Consider the following 24,637-nt stretch of genomic DNA (forward strand, 5'->3'; position numbering starts at 1 on the left):
CTCTATAGCAGTCACCAACATTCCTGTTTCTCCAGCAATCAGTGCTGGTCCCATGGTACTTCCTTCTACCTCATCTGAGTGAGATGAGCTAAGAATCGGGACCTGGGTGCAAGAAACATGGGACTGGCTGTAGAGAATTAGGAGGGGTAAAGGGAACCTCCTCTCCCAACTGGTCCAGTGTTCTCTCAATGGACACTTCACCGGAGACCATCGCCTCCTCAGAGTCCAGAGCCCTCTCCACAAATGCCTCCATAGTAGGGATGTGAATCGTTTTTCAACGATTAAAATTATCGTCCGATAATGTTTATATCGTCTTAAATCGTTATAGAACACGATACAATAGAAATTCTAACGATTTATCGTTAAAAATCGTTAAATCGTGTTAGTGCGCACTAACTCGAGTTAGTGCGCACTAACTCCCCGTTAGTGCGCACTAACTCGATTTAGTGCGCACTAACTGAAAATGATACAAATAAACACTTTCCAGGTCACTGAAGGTCAGTTAGGAATGAATATGTGTTCCTATTGGCTGGCTGCCCTCTTATCTATTGATGTTATCAAGGTTACCACTGAGGTGATGGTTGGGGGGATGGGAAATGGAACTGGAAACTAACGAACACCAACAGAAAATGAAACAAAGTGTTCACACTTCCCAGGTCAGTAAAGGTCACTTAGGAATGAATATGTATGTATGTATTCCTATTGGCTGGCTGTGCTCTTATCTATTGATGTTACCAATATGGTTGGGGGGATGTGAAATGGAAACAGTTGGAAGCTTGACAAAAAAAGTAATGTAATGATCAGCACTCACGTGACTAGAACTTGTTTGTTTATTATTTTTGTTAGCAGGCACCTGAAATGCTAGTGCATGTTGAATTTGCCAATCACTGTGCATTTTAGAAAGGTGGTCCTGGCTGGAACTGTACACAGTTCAAATATATGTAATTGATTGTTGGTAAGTGTATTTTTTAAGTAGCCACACTGGCACCAGTATGTTTACTTTTCCTCCTACTTAACTCACTAGCTCAGCTTTGTAAGAAGGGCTTCTCTGCTTGTGTGTTGTTTTTGTTTGGTGTGAGGGAGAGCAGAAACATCAGATCTTTATTCAATCTACTACAGTCATCTCTTACAGTGCCCTATCCCTATTAATACCAGGAGTGTTGTGATCTTCCTGCACACAGTGCCCTAACCCTGATACCAGTCTGAGACAGCTCCCTCCCTGCATTACTAGTGAGAGGCTGGCTTCACAGACAGGGGGGAGCTGCCTCACCCTCACTCCTGACTTCCCCCATGTCCCAGCTAGTGAATGGTGTGTGGGTGAGGGGGGGGGGGGAGGATGGTGAAGTCTGAGACAGCTCCCTCCCTGCATTACTAGTGAGAGGCTGGCTTCACAGACAGGGGGGAGCTGCCTGACCCTCACTCCTGACTTCCCCCATGTCCCAGCTAGTGAATGGTGTGTGGGTGAGGGGGGGGGGGGAGGATGGTGAAGTCTGAGACAGCTCCCTCCCTGCATTACTAGTGAGAGGCTGGCTTCACAGACAGGGGGGAGCTGCCTGACCCTCACTCCTGACTTCCCCCATGTCCCAGCTAGTGAATGGTGTGTGGGTGAGGGGGGGGGGGGAGGATGGTGAAGTCTGAGACAGCTCCCTCCCTGCATTACTAGTGAGAGGCTGGCTTCACAGACAGGGGGGAGCTGCCTGACCCTCACTCCTGACTTCCCCCATGTCCCAGCTAGTGAATGGTGTGTGGGTGAGGGGGGGGGGAGGATGGTGAAGTCTGAGACAGCTCCCTCCCTGCATTACTAGTGAGAGGCTGGCTTCACAGACAGGGGGGAGCTGCCTGACCCTCACTCCTGACTTCCCCCATGTCCCAGCTAGTGAATGGTGTGTGGGTGAGGGGGGGGGGGAGGATGGTGAAGTCTGAGACAGCTCCCTCCCTGCATTACTAGTGAGAGGCTGGCTTCACAGACAGGGGGGAGCTGCCTGACCCTCACTCCTGACTTCCCCCATGTCCCAGCTAGTGAATGGTGTGTGGGTGAGGGGGGGGGGAGGATGGTGAAGTCTGAGACAGCTCCCTCCCTGCATTACTAGTGAGAGGCTGGCTTCACAGACAGGGGGGAGCTGCCTGACCCTCACTCCTGACTTCCCCCATGTCCCAGCTAGTGAATGGTGTGTGGGTGAGGGGGGGGGGAGGATGGTGAAGTCTGAGACAGCTCCCTCCCTGCATTACTAGTGAGAGGCTGGCTTCACAGACAGGGGGGAGCTGCCTGACCCTCACTCCTGACTTCCCCCATGTCCCAGCTAGTGAATGGTGTGTGGGTGAGGGGGGGGGGGGGGAGGATGGTGAAGTCTGAGACAGCTCCCTCCCTGCATTACTAGTGAGAGGCTGGCTTCACAGACAGGGGGGAGCTGCCTGACCCTCACTCCTGACTTCCCCCATGTCCCAGCTAGTGAATGGTGTGTGGGTGAGGGGGGGGGGAGGATGGTGAAGTCTGAGACAGCTCCCTCCCTGCATTACTAGTGAGAGGCTGGCTTCACAGACAGGGGGGAGCTGCCTGACCCTCACTCCTGACTTCCCCCATGTCCCAGCTAGTGAATGGTGTGTGGGTGAGGGGGGGGGGAGGATGGTGAAGTCTGAGACAGCTCCCTCCCTGCATTACTAGTGAGAGGCTGGCTTCACAGACAGGGGGGAGCTGCCTGACCCTCACTCCTGACTTCCCCCATGTCCCAGCTAGTGAATGGTGTGTGGGTGAGGGGGGGGGGGGAGGATGGTGAAGTCTGAGACAGCTCCCTCCCTGCATTACTAGTGAGAGGCTGGCTTCACAGACAGGGGGGAGCTGCCTGACCCTCACTCCTGACTTCCCCCATGTCCCAGCTAGTGAATGGTGTGTGGGTGAGGGGGGGGGAGGATGGTGAAGTCTGAGACAGCTCCCTCCCTGCATTACTAGTGAGAGGCTGGCTTCACAGACAGGGGGGAGCTGCCTGACCCTCACTCCTGACTTCCCCCATGTCCCAGCTAGTGAATGGTGTGTGGGTGAGGGGGGGGGGGGAGGATGGTGAAGTCTGAGACAGCTCCCTCCCTGCATTACTAGTGAGAGGCTGGCTTCACAGACAGGGGGGAGCTGCCTGACCCTCACTCCTGACTTCCCCCATGTCCCAGCTAGTGAATGGTGTGTGGGTGAGGGGGGAGGGGGAGGATGGTGAAGTCTGAGACAGCTCCCTCCCTGCATTACTAGTGAGAGGCTGGCTTCACAGACAGGGGGGAGCTGCCTGACCCTCACTCCTGACTTCCCCCATGTCCCAGCTAGTGAATGGTGTGTGGGTGAGGGGGGGGGGAGGATGGTGAAGTCTGAGACAGCTCCCTCCCTGCATTACTAGTGAGAGGCTGGCTTCACAGACAGGGGGGAGCTGCCTGTCCCTCACTCCTGACGTCCCCCATGTCCCAGCTAGTGAATGGTGTGTGGGTGAGGGGGGGGGGGTGGATGGTGAAGTCTGAGACAGCTCCCTCCCTGCATTACTAGTGAGAGGCTGGCTTCACAGACAGGGGGGAGCTGCCTGACCCTCAGTCCTGACTTCCCCCATGTCCCAGCTAGTGAATGGTGTGTGGGTGAGGGGGGGGGGTGGATGGTGAAGTCTGAGACAGCTCCCTCCCTGCATTACTAGTGAGAGGCTGGCTTCACAGACAGGGGGGAGCTGCCTGACCCTCACTCCTGACTTCCCCCATGTCCCAGCTAGTGAATGGTGTGTGGGTAAGGGGGGGGGGGGGAGGATGGTGAAGTCTGAGACAGCTCCCTCCCTGCATTACTAGTGAGAGGCTGGCTTCACAGACAGGGGGGAGCTGCCTGACCCTCACTCCTCCGGGGTATTGTGATCTTCCTGCACACAGTGCCCTATCCCTGATACCAGGGGTGTTGTGATCTTCCTGCATGCAGTGCCCTATCCCTATTAATACCAGGAGTGTTGTGATCTTCCTGCATGCAGTGCCCTATCCCTGATATCGGGATGTGTGCAAGAAGATCACAACACCCCCGGTATCAGGAATAGGGCACTGTGTGCAGGAAGATCACAACACCCCCAGTATCAGGAATAGGGCACTGTGTGCAGGAAGATCACAACACCCCTGGTATTAGGGATAGGGCACTGTGTGCAGGAAGATCACAACACTCCTGGTATTAATAGGGATAGGGCACTGTGTGCAGGAAGATCACAATACCCCTGGTATCAGGGTTAGGGCACAAGTTCTAGTCACATTGACTGATCACATTACTTGTTTTGTCAAGCTACCAACTGTTTCCATTTCCCATCCCCCATATACTGTCAGTAGGAAACTTGGTAACATGAATAAATAAGAGGGCAGCCAATAGGAATACATATTCATTCCTAAACTGACCTTAACTGACCTGAAAAGTGTCAAATTGTATCATTTTCAGTTAGTGCGCACTAACTCCCAGTTAGTGCGCACTAATCGGAAAAAACGATTTTTAACGATTTTTTAACTAAAAAATCGTGCCTAAGACGATTTTCTTGCCCTGCCACACGATTTCTATCGTTAAGACGATATGGAAAACGATTCACATCCCTACTCCATAGTCCACTGAACCACAGGAATCAAAGACAAAGATAATGACCACAAGTGTCCTTTCCTCTTGGAATGCATTAGAGGACGTTTGAGAAAAAAAAGAGAGAGGGAAGGAAATAAACAGAGAAATAAGAGAAGCTGGAGAATCACATATAAAATATGTGTGCATCATGTTATAAAATGGGTACAGAAAGTATATTTTCCTTTATTTCAGATATATGCATATACTGAAACACACATGTACTTTTAGGGCTGAAATATGCATCATTTTATAAGTTGTGCAACTCCTGCCACACAGTTTATAAAATACTGGCATAAATCTGCACGGGCACATGTGATGACTTGCACAGACCATTTACAATTGTGTCTCCTAAGATCTCATTTTTTTTTATTGTGAAAACAGAAGACATGATATCTAGGACACAAACTATCTTTGTCTTTTCACCCTTTTCATTCTAGTTAATAGTTTGCCTATTTCTTTCCTTTGATAATAATAATTTTCTTGTGTTTTACATCTTATTCTGTGTTGTGCCATTTCTATTTGCACCTAATAAAGTAAAATTTGAATTCTGACCCTGCTGCATGTTTCATGCTGTTTTCTCTTAACATAGGAGGAATAATTCATGGGGCATCTTGTATCCATGGCACATTTGTGTGAAGTTGGATACAAAGCAATGCGTGAAGCAAGGGGTTTTTAAAGATGTCTTGCCCTTCAGATTAATGAATTAATACACTTTTTCCACTATTAATGATTGTGTTAATTTTTAGGTGTACTACTACAAAGTAACAAACAATGCCTTATATGTATGCTATGACTATTCATCTGTCTGTGTATGACCTCATATCCCTGCTAAAAACACAATACCCAGAGTCTTTTCATGCATGGCAAGCAAGGGCAGTAGTGTTGAACTACCACATCCTGAGTTCTGATAGTTGTTAGTGGAATGAATGTGTTACAGGAAGGTTAGAAAACTGGAATGGGGGAGCTATGTATTCTAACCAGCAGCTAAGAGAAATTAGTGCTGGGATCCAGATGCAGCCACAAAGCTATACCACAGACATTTCAGCAGTAGAGACCCCTTCAGCATTGCAAGAGACATTTCATTCCAGAGAGGAATACTACTGGGACATGGCTGCACAGCAACACACATGCTGTGGATAAAACAGTGCAAGAGAATGACTTACACTGCTACATGCAGCAGGTTGGACAATACACAGGGAATCATTGGAAGCACTGAGGGGAAATAAGAGTCAACGGTAGAACTCTTATATGTACAGTATATTGTCAATGGGAATATATCTTCTGTTCTTGTTTTATTCTATGGGAACATCTCTCTAGGTGCCAGCATATATTTATTTATTTATTTGTTTGTTTTTTATATACCGACATTCAACTAAAGTCATCACATCAGTTTACATATAACAAAAATTAGAGAGGTTGCATTGTAATAGAAAGTAAAACAGAGAAGGAGAAATAAAGAGAGATAAGTTAGAATTAGGTGTTAATTCTTCTTATCATATTATAAATGCTTTTTGAAAAAGCCATGTTTTTAGATTCTTTTTAAGTTTGTGAGGATGATTCAAGTGTCAGATCAGTTGGAAGGGTATTCCATAAGAGTGGTCCGGCTATTGAGAAGGCACGTTGTCTTTTGAAGTGAGGTAGGACAGTTTTGGAGAGAGAGCTTCAAGGAGACCAATGTTTGTGGAATGTAAATTTATTTTTGAAACTTGGAAGAAAAATGTTGTATCCATCCAATTTGTCTTGTTATACAAAGTTTTATGAATAAGAGATATGGCCTTGTATTGAATTCTATAAAATATTGGCAACCAGTGTAGGTCTTTTAGAACTGGAGTAATGTGATCTGATCTTTTGACGTTGCTGAGTAACCTTGCCGCAGCATTTTGTAAGAGCTGAAGTGGTGGAAGCAGGTAATCCAAGAAGAATTGCATTACAATAATCTAATTTAGAAAATAAAAGGGTTTGCAAGACAATGCGATAATCATGGTGATGAAGGAGAGGTTTAATCCCTTTTAATATTTTAATAATTGAAGCTTGTAGAAGCCTTCTTATGATATTATTATGTTGCTTAAAACATAGTTCTGAGTCTAAATTGACTCCTAGATCTTACGTGTGTATTGTATTTTTTTTTTATACTTTCGTTCACCACCAAAGGATAAGATATTATGATTTATCTATTTTAAAGCGGTCACAGATAAGAATGGACATAATGTATCACACCCACCACTTAGTATTATGATGAAACTATGGTACCGTAACTTGATGGCACCTGTTTAATGGATAAAAATCAAGACATCTACCAACATTAATATTTGTGCCTTGTTGTAAACATTGTGATGGTACATAGCTTAATGATGGTATAGAAAAGATTTTAAATACATTTTTTAAATAAATTACATTTAGAATTTTTTGTTAGTTATATAGTTATTGAGATGGAGGTCAATTAAAGGTGAGGATTAATTACAGATATAGAGAATTTCTGTTTTATTGTGATTAAGAGTGCGGACCAATTGTATTAATGGATGTTGGATTGTAGTGAGGTAGGTGATCCACAGGTTAAGAGTATTAGAAATGTTATTTATCGGGAGAATAATTTGAACATCATCTGCATAAATGTAATATGATTTAAGATCAGATAGGAGTTTACATAGTGGGAGTAAATATATATTAAAAAGTGTTGAAGATAATGAAGAACCTTGAGGGACTCCATGTGAAAGAGGAATTAATTTGACTATTTACGATCTATTGCATAGGTATGATGTGAACCAGTTGACAGTGGTATCACATAAACCGATTTCCTCTAGCCTTTTCAGAAGAATATTATGGTTTACGGTGTCAAAGGCAGCAGAAATATCAAGGAGAATAAGGATTAATTTTTGTCCATTGTCTAATCCTTTTAGGATTAAATTAGATATATTAATAGGGTTTCCGTGCTGAGAGTACTTCTGATACCATGCTGAGCTGGAAAAAGTATTTTGTTTTTCAAGGTGTTCTTGGAGGTGCTGATTAACACATTTTTCTAATATTTTGGCTATGAAGGGGAGATTGGATATAAGTCTAAAGTTGGTAATGTTAGATTGGTCAAGATGAGATTTTTTGAGAGTAGGTTTAATCACTGCACTTTTTAATTTGTCAGGGAAAATGCCTTCATTTAGTGAAAAATTTATAGTATCTGCAATTGGCCTAGCAATACTGTTAGAGAATAAGTAGTTTAGTTGGGATAGCATCAATTGGGTGAGAAGCTGGATTCATTTTTTGAATGATGTTTTGAACTTCAGTGGAAGCTATAGTATCAAAAAAAGACGAATTTGAATTTGGTTTGATTGTAATGGATATGGTGTTTTCTTTAATTTTTGGTATATTCATGGTAAGGTTGAGTATTTTTTCTCTAAAAAAGGTAGCAAAGTCATCACATGAGATGAGTTTTGGGCAAAGGAGGTTTGCCTTGCTGTGTGAGTTCTTTAATGTATATAAAAAGTTATCTAGGATTGAATTGATATTTGTGTATTTTTTCAGCATAAAAATCTTTTTTTAGCTTTAATATCTGATTTATGTATGTAAATAATAGTTTTGTATCTGTCTTTTAATTGATTTGTTGGGTTTTTTCTCCATTTTTTTTTCTGCTAATCTAAGTATTTTTTTATACTCAAAGGGAGAGCTAGTCAAATTGATCTGGTTAAAAACTGCCCTACTCAGAGCAGTTAAAAAATAAATATGGGGTTCATACTAAAAAAGAAGCATCTAAGGAGAAATGTGGCTGGTTGGCCTGGTGGAGACTAGCCACATGGTGCCATGACAAAAGGCAGAGTGGCTGGTCTGGCCACAGAGGTAAGAGGGAGCAGTTCATGAGAGCAGCTCACGGGTTACCAAATGCAACAACTTCAAGGCAACAATAGATATAAAAACAGTACAAACAATGGCATGAAGTCTCCAGAGTCCCATGAGAGGTACAAAGCAACCACCTATAGTGACAAGAACTCTAAATGAGAGGCAAATGGCACTAATAAATGTGGTATGAAGACCTCCAAGGCACCTTAGCATGACAGAGGAGACATGCAGAAGAAGGTGAAAATGACAAAAAGAGAGTCATAATCATAAACTTTTGAACATTTCACAGACACATGTATTTCTAAGCAGTAGGTTAGAAGAAATCAAGTCTTTGCTGTCATTGGCATTATTATTGTGGTCAAAGTTTAGAGGCTTGAGAGTGAACAACAGTCTGACCCTCAAAATTTTCTTTGAACTTATCAGTTGCTTTGGTTTGAGTGCAGAGCTCTTTTCTGTCAGCTTTGAGGTACAAGCAAACTGTATGGTTCAGTCATTGCAGTGCCTATTCTATAAGGTGATCATATAGAAAACATGTTCAGCTGCTGGTGCCCTTCTGAGTCAGGGTAACCACATTCTTCCTTAGATCACCCTCATCCAAGATCCCTTCTCTTCCAAATCATGTCCTCTAAAACTAATCTTTGAAGACCCTTAGTAAAACAAGGCAGATGGTTCTAAATATGCTCTCATGTCAGTTTTCTGCACTCCTGGAACTCATTTCTACTTTCACTTCCCCTTCAGGAATAACAATCCCACTTCTTCTCTCAACAATAGCAAACAATCCCCATGTTCAAGGTTTGTATATTTATACTTTGGAAGCAAGCAAGAGAAGACAATAAGAAAAAAGAATATATCTTGATCAGTTTAGCACTATTACACTATTTAGTATAGTGTCTGTTGCGCCCGGGGGTGGACCCTTGTCCTGTGGCAGTTGCCTCCCCTCAAGGGGTGGAGCACGGAAGGCGACAGAGGCTAGGAAGGGCTTCACCACTGGAAGCCCGAGGTCCCCCTGGGAGGAGCCCATAGGGACCTGGGCTGCTTGGATTTAGGTAGACCTCGCAGGGTCTCCTGGGAGAGTGGAAGTCCGACATGCCCACAGACAGAAGGGAGCGCAGTCAGGTTTGAGACTGGAGGTCAGGTGGAACAAGGCTAGGGACAGAGCCAAATCTGAAGACAAGGTCAAGCAGGCAGATGACAGAGTCCAAGCATCAGTCTGAGGAATGGTCAGCAAAGCAAACAGAGGTCAGTACCAGAGAGACAGTCCAGAGGTACTACCTGGGAAGATGAACAGCAGGACGCTGGAACAGCAGGATGCTGGAACAGAAAAGTGCTGGGACAGCAGGACACCGGGACAGCAGGACAGAACCTAAAACAAAGGAGAAACCCTGTTGCAAAGACAAGCTCTGACTGTCAGAGATTGCCTTAAATAAGAAGGTCCAAAATGTCATCCGGGTGGGCCTGACAGCCCTAGCGTGCCGCGGCCCCTTTAAACTCAGAGGAAGGAGGCGTGTGCGTGCTAGGGAAATCCTGGAAGTGCAGCAGCCTCGGTGTCGGCGTGTCAACCTCCGGACAAGCCCAGGGGGGGTGGCTGCGGCACCTCCAGCACGACATAGGCCACACACAGCCGGCAGAGCCGCAGCGGAAAGGTGAACAGGAATGGCCACGGAGCCCATGGCTGGCCATTGCAACAGTACCCCTTCTTCAAAGCCCCCCCCCTGGGAGGGGGGGACTTGTGCACGTATGATCGACTTTGGTTGGAACATTGGAGAGTGACTCTCTCAGAGTGAACCTGAGAGACGGTTGAAGGTCTGGAGGATATAGAAGAAGCTATGGAAGAGCCTCTCTCCTGATTTTCAGGATGTAGCCGAGTCCGTAACTGCTTAATCTCTTCTTCTTTATAAGCCAGGGGAGACACAAACCCTTTCACAGTTCACTTGTGTTCCCTTTCCAGAGTCTCGTATTCGATCATCCTGTGTGATAATTGCTCTCTTTGCTGTGTAAAGATGGTCTTTAGTAGATTCTTGTGGAGGAAGTTGGAATTGGTCTGAGACTCTTGGGACCTCCTACTAGGATTCAGAAAGCTCGGCAGGGTGGTGGCCATGATTAGAGAGTGGGAAGGTTCACTCTGATCCAGACAGGATTCTGAAAACTTTGGTCCCCACCAGATCAGGACAGTAGTAGCCCAGTCGACCTGGGGCTGATGCTTTCGTAGCCATGGTAGGCCCAAAATGACTGGTTTCACCGCTGTAGGTAGGATAGAGAAAGAAATAAGCTCTGAGTGATCTTGGCTGATCATCAGAGTAAGGGGTTGGGTGGTCCAAGATATTACCCTGGGGAGGACATCACTGTGGAGTGAAGAGAGCCAATGGCAGAGTTAATGGGCATGTAGAGATTTTGCACTGGTCCACAAGGTCTTGTTGGATAAAATTTGCACCTGCGCCAGAGTCCACTAAGACCTGGGTAGAAAAATTGCCAGAAGACGTCACCACTGAGGCAGGCAACATAAAAAATGGTGATGGCGAAGTCGTGGCAAGACCTAGAGGAATTGTCACAGGAACCTCTTGGCGTGAGATCGTGCTCTTTCTTGGGCACTGTGGTAACTGATGGCGATGAGTTCTTTCCTCATCTGAAAGGCGGGTCCAGCCCAGCTGCATAGGTTCTTCACTGGAAGCCCCCGATGGTAGGGAATTATCTCGGAGACAGTTCTTAGGATTAGCACGGTTCTCCCGTGAATGTTCTTGGAGACATCTATCGATCTTCTCTGTTAGATCGATAAGGCCTTCGCAAGAAGGAGGAAGCTCCCATGCCACTAGTTCATCTTTTATTCTGGGAGCTAGGCCCTCTAAGAAAATTGCGTGCAGACTATGCCCTTGCCAATTTAATTCCATAGCTAGAGTCCGGAATTCGATCATGTAGTCGGAAAGGGAATGGGAGCCCTGATGTAACTGTAGCAGATCTGATCCCATAGTCAGAAGTCTGCCTGGTTCCTCAAAGACTTGCTTAAAGGTGGCTTCGAATTGCAGAAGGTTTGTCAGCATGGGATCAGAGCGCTCCCACAAGGGGAAATCCATGCCAGTGCTTTGCCATCCAAAAGAGACAAAATAAAGGTAATCTTCACCAGATCAGTCGGAAACAGCACCACTTGAAGTGTGAAATACATGAGGCATTGATTCAGGAAACCCCAATATTGTTTGGGGTCCCCTGAGTAGCGTGAAGGAGCGGGCATGGAAATGATCACCCGTCCAATGTCTGGGTTCAGTGCGGGTGCCGGAGTAGATGGTATCGAAGAAGATAGAGGAACGTTTATCCGAATTAGGAAGTCCTGTCAAACTGCTAGGCTATTCATGTCTGCTACAACTTGGTCTAGCATTGATTGAAGCATCTTGATGATCCCGGGATAGGAATCCAATAGGGCATGCAGGCATTCAAGGGAGGAGAACAGGGTCTCAAGACATTGTTGCTGCTCTTGTACCTTGGAGACCAGATCAGGAATGACCTGCAGAGTGGAGGGCTCCACAGAGTCCATGGCCTTCGCAACCTGCTGCGCTCGGGGGTGGATCCTTGTCCTGTGGCAGTGGAGATGCACCTCCTGGTAAGGACAGGGAGGCAACTACCCTCAGGGGGTGGAGCACGGAAGGAGATGGAGGCTAGGAAGAGCTTCACCACTGGAAGCCTGAGGAGCCCCCAGGAGGAGCCCATAGGGACCCGGGACGCTTGGACTTAGGTGGGCCTCGCAGGGTCTCCTGGGAGAGTGGAAGTCTGGTGTGCCCACAGACAAGGGGGAGTGTGGTCAGGTTCAAGACAGGAGGTCAGGTGGAACAAGGCTAGGAACAGAGCCAAATCTGAAGACTAGTTCGAGCAGGCAGACAACAGAGTCCAGGCGTCAGTCTGAGGAATGGTCAGCAAAGCAAACTGAGGTCAGTACCAGAGAGACAGTCCGGAGGTACTACCTGGGAAGACGAACAGCAGGACGCTGGGACAGCAGGACGGAACCTAAAACAAAGGAGAAATACTGTTGCAAAGGCAAACTCTGTCAGAGCTTGCCTTAAATAGGAAGGTCCAATGATATCATCTGGGTGGGCCTGACAGCCCTAGAGTGCCGCAGCCCCTTTAAACTTCGAGGAAGGAGGTGCGTATGCGCTAGGGAAATCTTGGAAGTGCAGCAGCTTCGGTGGTGGCATGTCAGCCGCCAGACAAGCCTGGGGGGTGGCAGCGGCACCTTCAGCACGCCATGAGGCTGCACACAGCTGGCAGGGCCACAGCGGAAAGGTGAGCAGGACTGGCCACGGAGCCCGTGGCCAGCCGTTGCAACAGTGTCCCCCTCAGCAACCAACTTACTCATGTAATTTAGGTAGCCAATGCATTTGTCAGTTTCCATGAATGAATGAAAGCAGGATGATTTTTTTTTTACTGTGTACAGATGAAATATATTTGCGTCTCTTATTAACTGGCATTTAAAACTGCACATTAATTTATTTTCATATACATGCTATTGTTTTAGCATTTGTTTTATTACATAGGCTCCAATATGAATGTTAACTGGACTCAAAAGACAGTAAACTTCTTGGAATTTATACACAAGCCAAAATTGTTTTCATAACCTTACAATGTCTCTAATGTCAGTAAAGATAAAATTGAAATGACTATAATCTACTTTTGAAATCTGTGTTTCAAACCAACAAAACATTTTGCTAAACTTTTAACTTGAATTTGTGATTAGTAGAATGAATAAACTACCATGTCATCTATATACTAGCAGTATGATATTTTGCATTGTGTTTGAAAGATTGCAAACAAAGGGAACTAGTGCTCTGCAAAGCAATGATTGATTGAAGTGTGTGCTTTAACAATGAATAGAGTTTTATAAAGCAGCCTTCACACCTTCTCAGACATCTGCTCCTGACTGAACAAATAACAACAAAATGTCAGACAACATACTACAAATTTTGCAGGAAGACCTTAACATCTTCTCAAAGTGTTCTGATATTTTGGTTGACTACTAGCTGAATTACTGAACCTAGTATACATCAAATACTATTTCAAGTTATGCCAAAAATGTCAGCATGAAAGATAGAATGTGTCCCATCAACCCTGACCTTCAGGTCCCTAACTGAAGATTAAAAAAAAAAATTAGTAGAATGCAGCTGTCAGATTTAAAGTATGAAGGAAACTGTTGGGGAACATATATACCCAATCTATTTGGTCAATTTCCAAGTGCAAAGGATGTCACTGAATGAGCATCTAGAAAGGTGACTCAGAAACATGAAAGATAAAGTATTTAGATTGATTAAGGTTGGACATTTTTACAAAGTTACAATATTTTTATGTCTGCAAGTGAAACTAAAATAGGAGATGGGAGAGAAGAGTGTGTGTGTTATATTTGACTATTATGTCAGTATTTTAACATACATAGTCAACACTTGAGTATAGTGAAGTGGCTAGGTTAAACATTATACTATCCAATTACAATATCGTTTAAAGGTAAAATAAGCATAAATACAGGTTACTTTGATATTTTTAGCTTTATAATATATATAATACACATGTGGAGGAAGAAAGCTGTTATTGTTGTTATTGGCATAAAAACTTGGCTAAAGAGAATCACACCACCCAACAATTCAGAAAACCACTTAGACAATAGGGTAAGTGTAAATAAAAAAACAAAAAACCTCAATACACAAATGCAAATGTGGGTTGAAATTTAAAACTACATTGGGCTGATGCTTTATGTTACATCAGCAGATGTTTTGTGTACTTGTAAGGGTTGAAATTTAAAACTATATCTGGTTAATGTTCTAATTTACATCAGTAAATATTTAATCCTTAATGGTGAAGTTTTTTTAAGAGCGATTCAAAGTACTTTGGAAGGACTTTGGAAAGCAATAGTTGTATGAGTGGACCCTTGGACTGGGATGAGGTCAAAGTTACCAGCAGGGGGAGCCATGCAAGTCGTCATTGTCAACAGGCAGAGTAGTCTGTTCAGAGACCAAACAGGACCTTCACAACTACCAGCCCATGTTTCCCTCAGGTTGAGCCCTTGGGTGCTGGTGCCAGCTGGACTTAGGTGCAGTTCTCCAGTGATGAGGGTTCCTATGACAGTCAGCTGATAGAAGAGTTGAGAGATTCCTAGGGTCAGCACAGGCAGCTGGCAATGGAATGTGGCAGGCGGGTCAGGGGTCGAGGCAGGTGGTGATCAGGCAAGTCCAGGAAATGTACCAAGGTCAGGGCAGGCAGCGATCAGGCAAGTCCTGGCAATGTACCAAGGTTGGGGCAAGTGGTGATCAGGCAGGTCCAGGAAGAAGTCTGAGGTCAGAGCCAAGATTTAATCTGAGGAATACGAACCAACACGTCGGGAATACAGGGTCAGGAACACGGAGTCAGGCAACCAGGCAGCTACTCACATGGAGTTTGATCTGTTGCAGAGGCCAGTAACCTGACAGGATCTTCACTAGGGGTTGTGCATTCATTTCCTACGTATTGGTAATCCACAACATATAAGGCCATATTCGGTAGAGATGTGAATTGTGTGCCTGATCGTTTTAACGATCAGGTTCGGATGGAGGGAGAAAAAAATCGGATCGTTAGAGATGTGAATTGGAATCTGTTCCGATTCCAATTCACATCGTTAATTTTTTAGTGAGGCCTGAGCAGATAACCCCCCCCCCCCTGACCCTTTACAAATGACCCCTTTGCTCTCTCACCCTCCAGACATGGAAAGCAGACACACTCCACAACAAACAAGCTGATGCAATAAAGTACATTCGGCCGAGTATACTGCTTAACATGTGCTTGGATCTGCATTTTGGACGTGCGTCCAAAACCCCTTATACAATAAGGGAATTAGCACGTCCAAAGCATGTCCTAACTAGCGCATGGCCAATAGCACTCATCACATGTAAATTCATATTGATGTGGATGCAAAAAAAATGTGCACCCAATGCACACATTTTTATTTTTGAAAATTGATGCCTGCCCCAGAGCAGGTGTTAATTCTTGAGGAGCTCCTAAAGTTAACAGAAAAGCAGAACATACTGCTTTTCTATTCTTTTTTTGGTTCCTCTGACTTAATATCATGGCTGTGCACAGATTAGGATAACAGATGTTTGTAAAATTGAGAGTCCGTTTCCCGAACCCACACTGACAGCAACCTCTCCTGGGTGCCCGCTGTGGAAGTGACGCTAGGTGCGCACAATTTCCCTTAACACCTACTTTTTACCATGGCAGCTCATTTAAATATTATATCAGGTGCATGTTAGGAGAACAGGTATTCAATCATGAGCAGCCATTTTTTCATGCACCGATATTTCATCGGCCTGCAAGAAACCAGACACAAGGTGAAGCGCACACTGAATGACAAACAGAAAAGACAAACAAACTGATAAACAAAGGAAATCACCGAAGAGGTACAAAAACTGCACACAAACAAATAGTTATTAACAGGCACAATCATTCCAACCAACACAACTTCAAACATTCACAAACCACTCCCACCAATCTCCAATTTTCCAGTACTCACCACTACTCGAGGCACCAGGTCCCAAAAGACAAGCGAGGTTCAAATTTCATGACATAAACTACAGGCATAAAAACATACACTTGTTTCAGGAGGTAGGTGTGTATTCCATTTATAAAATACATACATGTGTGCGTACTTCCAAACTATGCCCCGAAACATTTTTTTTGTATGTGCATATTTTTCCACTTAGTGGCAACAGTATGCATGTACTCCTGCTCCTCTGAAAATTCACTCGTCTCGCATGGAAGCTACTTAAGCAGATTTATGCTGATTTTATGTACACAACCCCTGTATAAATCTTTAAAAATTAACCCCTAAATGACTAGTCAAAGGCAACATTGAAACACTATACTTTACATAATTTCTAAATGTAATTAAAGCCTTATAAAAATCAACAAAATAAAGCAAGGATATAAAATAAAGTGTTTCACAAGTTACCTATGAAATAAGGTTTTAAAAAAATAATTATTTCCCCTTCTCCCAATCTAACCCAGCCATCATAGGGACAGTCCTTGCTGAGTTGTGATAGACTGCAATTCCTGCAAGCAGTTAGTACATTCCGAACAGTACTTCAATCGCTTATCTTCGGCAGCCTTGACTACTGCAATTCGCTCCTGTTAGGTCTTCCCAAATCTTATCTAAAACCTCTACAATCACTACAAAATGCCGCAGCCAGAGTCCTAACTGGCAAAAAAAAATCTGATCACATCACCCCTGTGCTGAGAAGTCTTCACTGGCTCCCAATCGACCAGAGAATCCAATTCAAAACCCTCACACTAGTGCACAGCGGTCTACACAAAACAGAAAACAACGCACTCTACAACTTGATACATCAACACAAACCTCAGAGACACACCAGAACTTCCAGCAAACTACTCCTGGATATTCCAACACTTCCAGCTGCCAAACTCACGTGCACGAGAAACAGAGCATTCTCAATTGCAGGGCCACACTTATGGAACTCCCTACCACAATACCTAAGCACAATATCAGACAACAAATCCTTTAAAAAAGAACTCAAAACCTGGCTCTTCAGCAAAACATTCAGAGATGGCGTAGGCTAACTTCATTAAAAAAAAATACAACAGCGCCGCAGTAATCTGAGCACTCCATCCCCTACCACCCCACCCTCCTGCCTGACCCCCCCCCCCTTACCCCCTCCCCAACTTCGCTAGAAGTTCCCTCCCCATATATTCTTGTGCATAGTTATTTATTTATTTATGTTTTACATATGCTTCCGAGAGAGTAATGCTCTAATGTTTTTATGACCTGACCTTGTTCATTCAGTTAATTCCAGTTATAGATTATTTACCCGTTCAGTTTGATGTATTCTATACCGTTATATGTAACAATTTGTTCGATTGTAAACCGGAGTGAAGGCTAACTGCTAAACCTCGGTATAGAAATACCTCGAAATAAATAAAATAAATACATATGTTGTGTGTCCCGTCCGTGCTAGGCCCGCACCCGGGCCTGCTCACCTTGCTCCTGCGCTAACGGGTCCCGAGCTGTCCTCTCCCACTGCAGCTGCCAGCACTGCCCATCCGTGGCGCACCGCGGCGGTGTCTCCCAGGATCTCCATGTCAGGCCTAGCTCTACGCCGGGGCGCAGCGTCCTCTCTGGCGCCAGCCCCGCCCCTAGGAGCACGCGCATGCGGACCACCCGGCCCTTTAAAGGGCCAAGGGTAGGAACCAGCTCTGTGGCACAGCCCGATGAGAGAACCTAGTTTCTGTATAAAAGCAAGCCCTGTCCCCTAGGACCTTGCCTTGGCAATCGGGTCGATACTGTGGTGTAGTAAGCTTGCCTAATCCTATTCCAAGTGTTTCCTTGTTCCAGCATCTTCTTGATCCAGCGTCTCCTTGTTCCAGCGTTCCCTGTTCCAGCTTCTCCGTGTTCCTGAGTCTCCATGTGTTCCCGTATCCTCAGGTAGTACCTCCTCGGACTGATCTCTGGTACTGCCTGCCTGACCATTCTTTTGTCTACTGCCTGGAACTGTCTGCTGCCTGGAACTGACCCTTGCTTGTTTGACTGTGCTCAGACTGACCTTGGTGTTGACCCCTGCTTCGGCTGACCATTCTGGACTGATACTCTGGCTCTGACCCTTGCGCTTCATTCAGACACTCTCTTCTGGCCTACCATGACTACCAGACCAAGCTGCTGGGAATCCACCCGCAGCCTTCACCTGACTAGACCCGCAGGCGCTGCCTGTCATGCTCTGAGAACCTTCCTGAACTGTCATCTTCCTGAGGTCTCTGAAGCATTCAGTTCGGGTCTGGTCCATCCTCTCTACCTCAGCCACACACCCTTGGTCGTGGTGGGCACGCCCCTTCGCTATCTCTCCGGGAGACCTTCTGAGGCCCACCTAAGTCCAGGCGGTCCGGGTACCCAAGGGCTCAACCTGCGGAAACCCTGGTGGTGTTGGTGAAGCTCCAGCTAGCCTCTGTCTCCTCCTGTGCTCCGCCTCCTGGTGGCAGGTGCTCTCTGGGTCCGACCAGAGGGCTGTATCAATCGTGCACTAGGCCAAGGGTCCACCTCCAGTGCAACATGTGCACACTGAGCCTTGACATTCGGTGTCACCAGTGATGTTTTTCTAGAAACAAAAGTGACAGTACTCACATGTAGAGCTGTTTGTTTCAGGGGTGGGGCCTACTGCCTAGGGCCATCCCACCTAAAGTAGTCTCACCCCTTGCAACCCACTGCACAGCTTATGAAGAGACCTAAGAATTGAAAATATTCTACTAGGCCCTATAACACCAACACACCTCTTTTTAGGAAAACAAAACAAGCCAATACTAAAGATTTCTACACAGAAATTACATGCTAGTAGAATCTGTGACCTTTGTCATAGGCAGAACAAGGACAGAATATCACCTAATACAGAATAAGTAACCATAAATTAGAAATAGAAATGTACAGACAAATTGAGCTTCAAACACCACAAAGCCAAACTCTGTGCACACACAGAAGATGGACTAAGCATCCCCAAGTTTATGTGGGTTTCATCCCCACGTTTTGTGTGTGGGATTAAAACCTCTATCCTTCCACAGAAAATGTTGACAATGATGAGGTTTCGGCAACCCCAACACAACGCCTTCCCCCCACCCAGCAACAATTATCAATGCTCAGTGGCCTTAACATAACACCTCCCATCCCCACTTCACACTACTTTGCCCCTCTTTCTCTCCAGAAAGCCCTCTGTCCAGCACCTGTTTCCCCCCTGAACCCCTCTCTCTTTTCCCCTGGACCAAGGATCATTCTTTTATCCAGGCAGCAGCAGCATACCCTCTATCTCCTCCTCCACTCCCTCCAGCAAGCAGGCAGAATCCCCTCTCTCTTTTCTCAGAGTCTGGCATGCCCCTGGAGGAATGATATTAGGTCCTGGAGAGAGACATGGGGGGATTCACCAGCATCACCTCTCTTCCCTTCTCCACTTCCCTGCCTAGGCACCAGCATACCCTCTCTGTCTCAGCTCCAACCTTCTCTTCTCAGCAGGCAGGCAGAATCCCCCCCTTTTTTTGCTCCCTTGAAGGATGACAATGGGCTTTGGGGATAGAGCAGCGATTCAGCCTGCCTTTGGGAGCTGGGGGAAGAGGGTTAGAGGAAAGGATTCTGTAGTGAAGGCAGCTTCTGAATATTGAGGGAGGAGCAAGCTCGGAGTGGGGAAGGGGACTCCTGCAATTGGCAAGAGCAAACTTCCTCCTCAAGGGAACAGCAAAACCTTTTTTTTTTTTTTTTTTCTCTCTAGCTTTACCTGGCTTCCTCATCCTCCGCAGAGCCTTTCTTGTGTGGAGAGGTTGCTGCGATCAGATTCAACTTCCTTTTCAAGTAGTAAAGCAGAGCAGTGAAGCCTTTCCTCCAGTGAGCTGGTGTGCAGTGCCTGACTCCCTTGTTCTCGACAGAGCCATTTTTCAGGCGAGGTGGTGTTTGAAGGAAGGTTTGAGCCCTGCAGAAGGAAGGGTGGCGAGAAAGATAAAGATCCAATGCTTTTACTCAGTACTGGCAGCTGTACATGTGGTAGCCTGCTCCCTGCGCTTTTGATGCCCCCACACGTTGACTCACACCAGCCTGTGCAGGATATGGGATCATGCAGCAGAAAAGGATCAGGTACTTAGTATTGTCATACCACGAGGGAAAAAAAAAAATCCCTGGGTGTCATCAATGTGTGACTGCTGAGGTTACCTCTTAGGGAATGTGAACACTGCTTCCTCAACATGATTGAGTTGACTCAGCGATTTAGAAGCTGGTCCTGGGAATCAAACCTAGGTCCTGTGCATGTCATGGAGCTACCGGGTAAGCATATGTTTAGAAAAATAAAAAAACTCAGCTTTACATGTAAGCTCTGACCATTCCTTTTCAAAGTATATTAATCACAAAAACACACGTGCGCCCATAAACCATATGCACTATTTTATAAAGTATACGTGTAAGTTATAAAATGTTCTTCATGCATGTATATCTGCAGCTCTGTGCACATATCTTATGTGCTGGGGGAGAGGGGGAGAGAGAAGAGAAGGAGAGAGATTATAAGGCTCAGTCTTATACTCTATATATGGACCATTGTAAGGGGGCACTGATTTGGGGTGATTTTTCGGGAGGTGCTTTGTATAAATCAGCCCCAACCCACTTCCCAAATACTCACCCCGAGACAAAGTGCCCCCATACAATGGTCCATATATAGTCTTTCTCTTTCTCTTTCTCTCTCTCTCTCCCCACCTTCTGAGGAGCTGTAGCAAAGTGGTGCACATGACATGCATGTGCCAGCTGAGGAAAATTAGGGGTTACGTCTGTCAGTGCTGGCCCCACCTCTGGAACGCCCATGTCCTGCCCCCTTTCCACCTAATTTTTCTGAGTGCATGTACATTAAGAACATAAGAGCATAAGAAATTGCCATGCTGGGTCAGACCAAGGGTCCATCAAGCCCAGCATCCTGTTTCCAACAGAGGCCAAACCAGGCCACAAGAACCTGGCAATTACCCAACACTAAGAAGATCCCATGCCACTGATGCAATTAATCACAAAAAACGTATCCACCACAATTTATAATAATATTTTACCCATTAAGGTGTTTTTTCTATTACTGAAGCAATTAATAGCAGTGGATATTCCCTAAGTAAACTTGATTAATAGCCGTTAATGGACTTCTCCTCCAAGAACTTATCCAAACCTTTTTTGAACCCAGCTACACTAACTGCACTGATGTAAGCACACCCTTCCTGGCTATTTAAAATTTGCATAGCTCCCGCATGGCCAACTTACGTGCATATGTGGCCGTTTATGCGCGCGCAAGGCTTTTAAAATGTACCTCAAACAGTATAATGTTTGCTTCACTACAATTTTAGAGAAAGTAAACAGCTATAATAAAATTATTTACAAACAGAATATATATTAATAATTTAGGTATAACCATGATCAATATATATTTTTTTAGACAAAACAAATTATGCAGTAAAAAAATGTTGCCAATCCAGAAGAAGAGCTGACTGCAGAACTTTCATTTACTTATAGTAAGTGTTGCACTGGAGGTGGACCCTTGGCCTGGTGCAGGATTGGTATGGTCCTCTGGCCTGCCACCAGGAAGCGGAGCACACGAGGAGACAGAAGCTAACTGGAGCTTTGCCAATAACAGTCCAGGGTTTCCGCAGGTTGAGCCCTTAAGTACCCGGACTGCCTGGACTTAGGTGGGCCTCAGATGGTCTCTTGGAGAGGTAGCAGAGAGGTGTGCTCACCAGGAGCAATGGTGCACAGCTGATGCTGAGAGGATGGACCAGACCCAAACTGGAAGCTCCGGAGACCTCAGAGAGGTAACAGTTCAGGAAGGTTCTCCAGGTTGAATCCAAGAAGGCCACGGGTTGAATCCAAGCAGGTTGGTTGGTAGTCACGTTAGGCCTGAAGAGAGTGTCTGAGTGAAGAGCAAGGGTCAAATCCAGTGTATCCATCCAGAAGTGGTCAGCCAAAGCAGGGGTCAATACCAGGGACATTCCGAGTGATGTCAAGGCAAGAGAGGGTCCGTTTCAGGCAGCAGACGAAGAGCGTAGTCAGACAGGCCAAGGTCAGTACCAGAGATCAGTCTGAGAATGTACTACCTGATTAAGGACACAGGACGCAGGAACACAGAAGATGCTGGAACAAGGATCAGATACAAGGAACAGGGAAACTAGTGCACCGAGGTATCGACCTGATTGCCAAGGTGAGGTCCTGGGGGCAGGACCTCACTTTCTATAGGGCTTCTATATGATGTCATCAATTTGCATCTGAGTCAGGTTTCCCGTGCTTGGCCCTTTAAATCTGAGGACTTCGGCCGCGCACACACCTAGGGGCGGGGCCGAGGCGACTAAAGACACGGAGCCCCGACGGGAGCTCCGCTGCGAGGCCTGTGGCATGGAGGAAGCCAGAGGGCTGCGGTGAGCACTGGGGATGCCAGGAGCTGGCAGCAGCGGCAAGACCGGAGCTTGTAGAGGGCAGCACGAGGTGAGCAGGCCTGGTCGCGGCACCCACGTGGCCAGGACGCGCAACAGTAAGTTGGACATGTTGGGAAAGAATACCTAAAGTCTCAAAAAAGTAAAAAAGAAATTCTTAGAGTTAAACTATAACTGGCTGCGTTTACTGTGTGTTAGTTTTTAAGACTAGTAGTTTGCAAGTGTGTGTGTTTAGAAATAGGACTTTGGGTTATTTTGTGAGCTTGTATGAGTTAATATTTGCAGTGATAAGAATTGTCGGGCGGATTTTAAGGGCCCTGCTCGTGTAAATCTGCCCAGATTTACGCGAGCAGGGCCTTCGCGCGCTGGCGCGCCTATTTTGCATAGGCCGCCGGCATGCACAGGGCCCCGGGACGCGTGTAAGTCCCGGGGTTTTTTTTAAGGGGGCGAGTCGGGGGCGGGGCCGAATGACGGGGCGTTTTGGGGGCGGGACAGGGTGCGTGGCGCCGGCCCGGGGGTGTGGTTGAGGCCTCCGGACCAGCCCCCGGGTCGGATGACGGCGCGCCAGCAGTCTGCTGGCACGCGTAGATTTACATCTGCTTCTAGCAGGCGTAAATCGAGGGACAAAGGTAAAGGGGGGGGGGGGGGGTTAGGTAGGGGAAGGGAGGGGAAGGTGAGGGGAGGGTGAAAGGAAGTTCCCTCCGAGGCCTCAGAGGGAACAGAGGCAGGCTGCGCGGCTCGGCGCGCGCAGGCTGCCCAAAATCGGCAGCCTTGCGTGCGCCGATCCAGGATTTTATAAGATACGCGCGGCTATGCGCGTATCTTATAAAATCCAGCGTACTTTTGTTTCCGCCTGCTGTGTGAACAAAAGTACGCGATCGCACTCTTTTTTAAAATCTACCCCTGTGAGTTTAGAGATAATAGGCTTTGAGTTAATTATGTGCACTTTCATAAGTTAATTATTTGCCACTGTTAATAATTGTGTGTGTTTAGAAATAGGACTTTGGTATACTTTGTGAGCTTGCATAAGTTACTATTTGCTTTTAAGTATTAAAATTGTAAGTTTGCACTTACTAGATCAGACAAGGTAAGGATATTGGTTCTAGAGAAGAGTGGAGGTTACTGTGAAGAGGAGTTGTGCAGATTCTTTACCAGTAGCTTGTGCAGGAAAGCCAGTCAATCCCTTGCTGGCAGGGCTGATATTGGATGGTGATTGCCTGCTCATGACCAGTTAACAGTGAGTAGTGACTGCTACTGGAAATTAGAGATGTGAATCGTGTGATTGATCGTCTTAACGATCGATTTCGGCTGGGAGGGGGAGGGAATCGGATCGTCGCAGTTTGGGTTTTTTAAATATCGTGTAAATCGAAAACCGGCACACTAAAACATCCCTAAAACCCACCCCGAACCTTTAAAATAAATCCCCCACCCTCACGAACCCCCCCAAAATGCCTTAAATTACCTGGGGTCCAGTGGGGGGGAGGGGAAGGGGGAGGGCGGGAAAACCGGCACACTAAAACAACCCTAAAACCCACCCCGACCCTTTAAAATAAATCCCCCACCCTCCCGAACCCCTCCAAAATGCCTTAAATTACCTGGGGTCCAGAGGAAGGTTCCCGGTGTGATCTTTTACTCTCAGACCTCTGGTGCGTTGTAGAAATGGCGCCGGCGCTACCTTTGACCTGTCATATGACAGGTCAAAGGTAGCGCCGGCGCCATTTTGTTTTTTGTCCCCCGACGTCAGGAGCGTAGGAGATCGCTCCCGGACCCTCGCTGGACCCCCAGGGACTTTTGGCCAGCTTGGGGGGGGGGGGGCCTCCTGACCCCTACAAGACTTGCCAAAAGTCCAGCGGGGGTCCGGGAACGACTTCCTGCACGCGAATCATTTTTCCGTACGGAAAAATGATTTGCGGTAGGAGATCGTTCCGGACCCCCAGGGACCCCCAGGGACTTTTGGCCAAGCTGGCCAAAAGTCCCTGGGGGTCCAGCGGGGGTCCGGGAGCGATCTCCTACTGCGAATCGTTTTTCCGTATGGAAAATGGCGCCGGCCATACGCTGTATGGCCGGCACCATTTTCCGAATGGAAAAATGATTCGCGTGCAGGAAGTCTTTCCCGGACCCCCGCTGGACTTTTGGCAAGTCTTGTGGTGGTCAGGAGGCCCCCCCCAAGCTGGCCAAAAGTCCCTGGGGGTCCAGCGGGGGTCCGGGAGCGATCTCCTATGCTCCTGACGTCGGGGGACAAAAAACAAAATGGCGCCGGCGCTACCTTTGACCTGTCATATG

This window comes from Rhinatrema bivittatum, chromosome 6, assembly GCF_901001135.1.
Source record: "Rhinatrema bivittatum chromosome 6, aRhiBiv1.1, whole genome shotgun sequence".
NCBI classification, from domain to species: Eukaryota; Metazoa; Chordata; class Amphibia; order Gymnophiona; family Rhinatrematidae; genus Rhinatrema; species Rhinatrema bivittatum.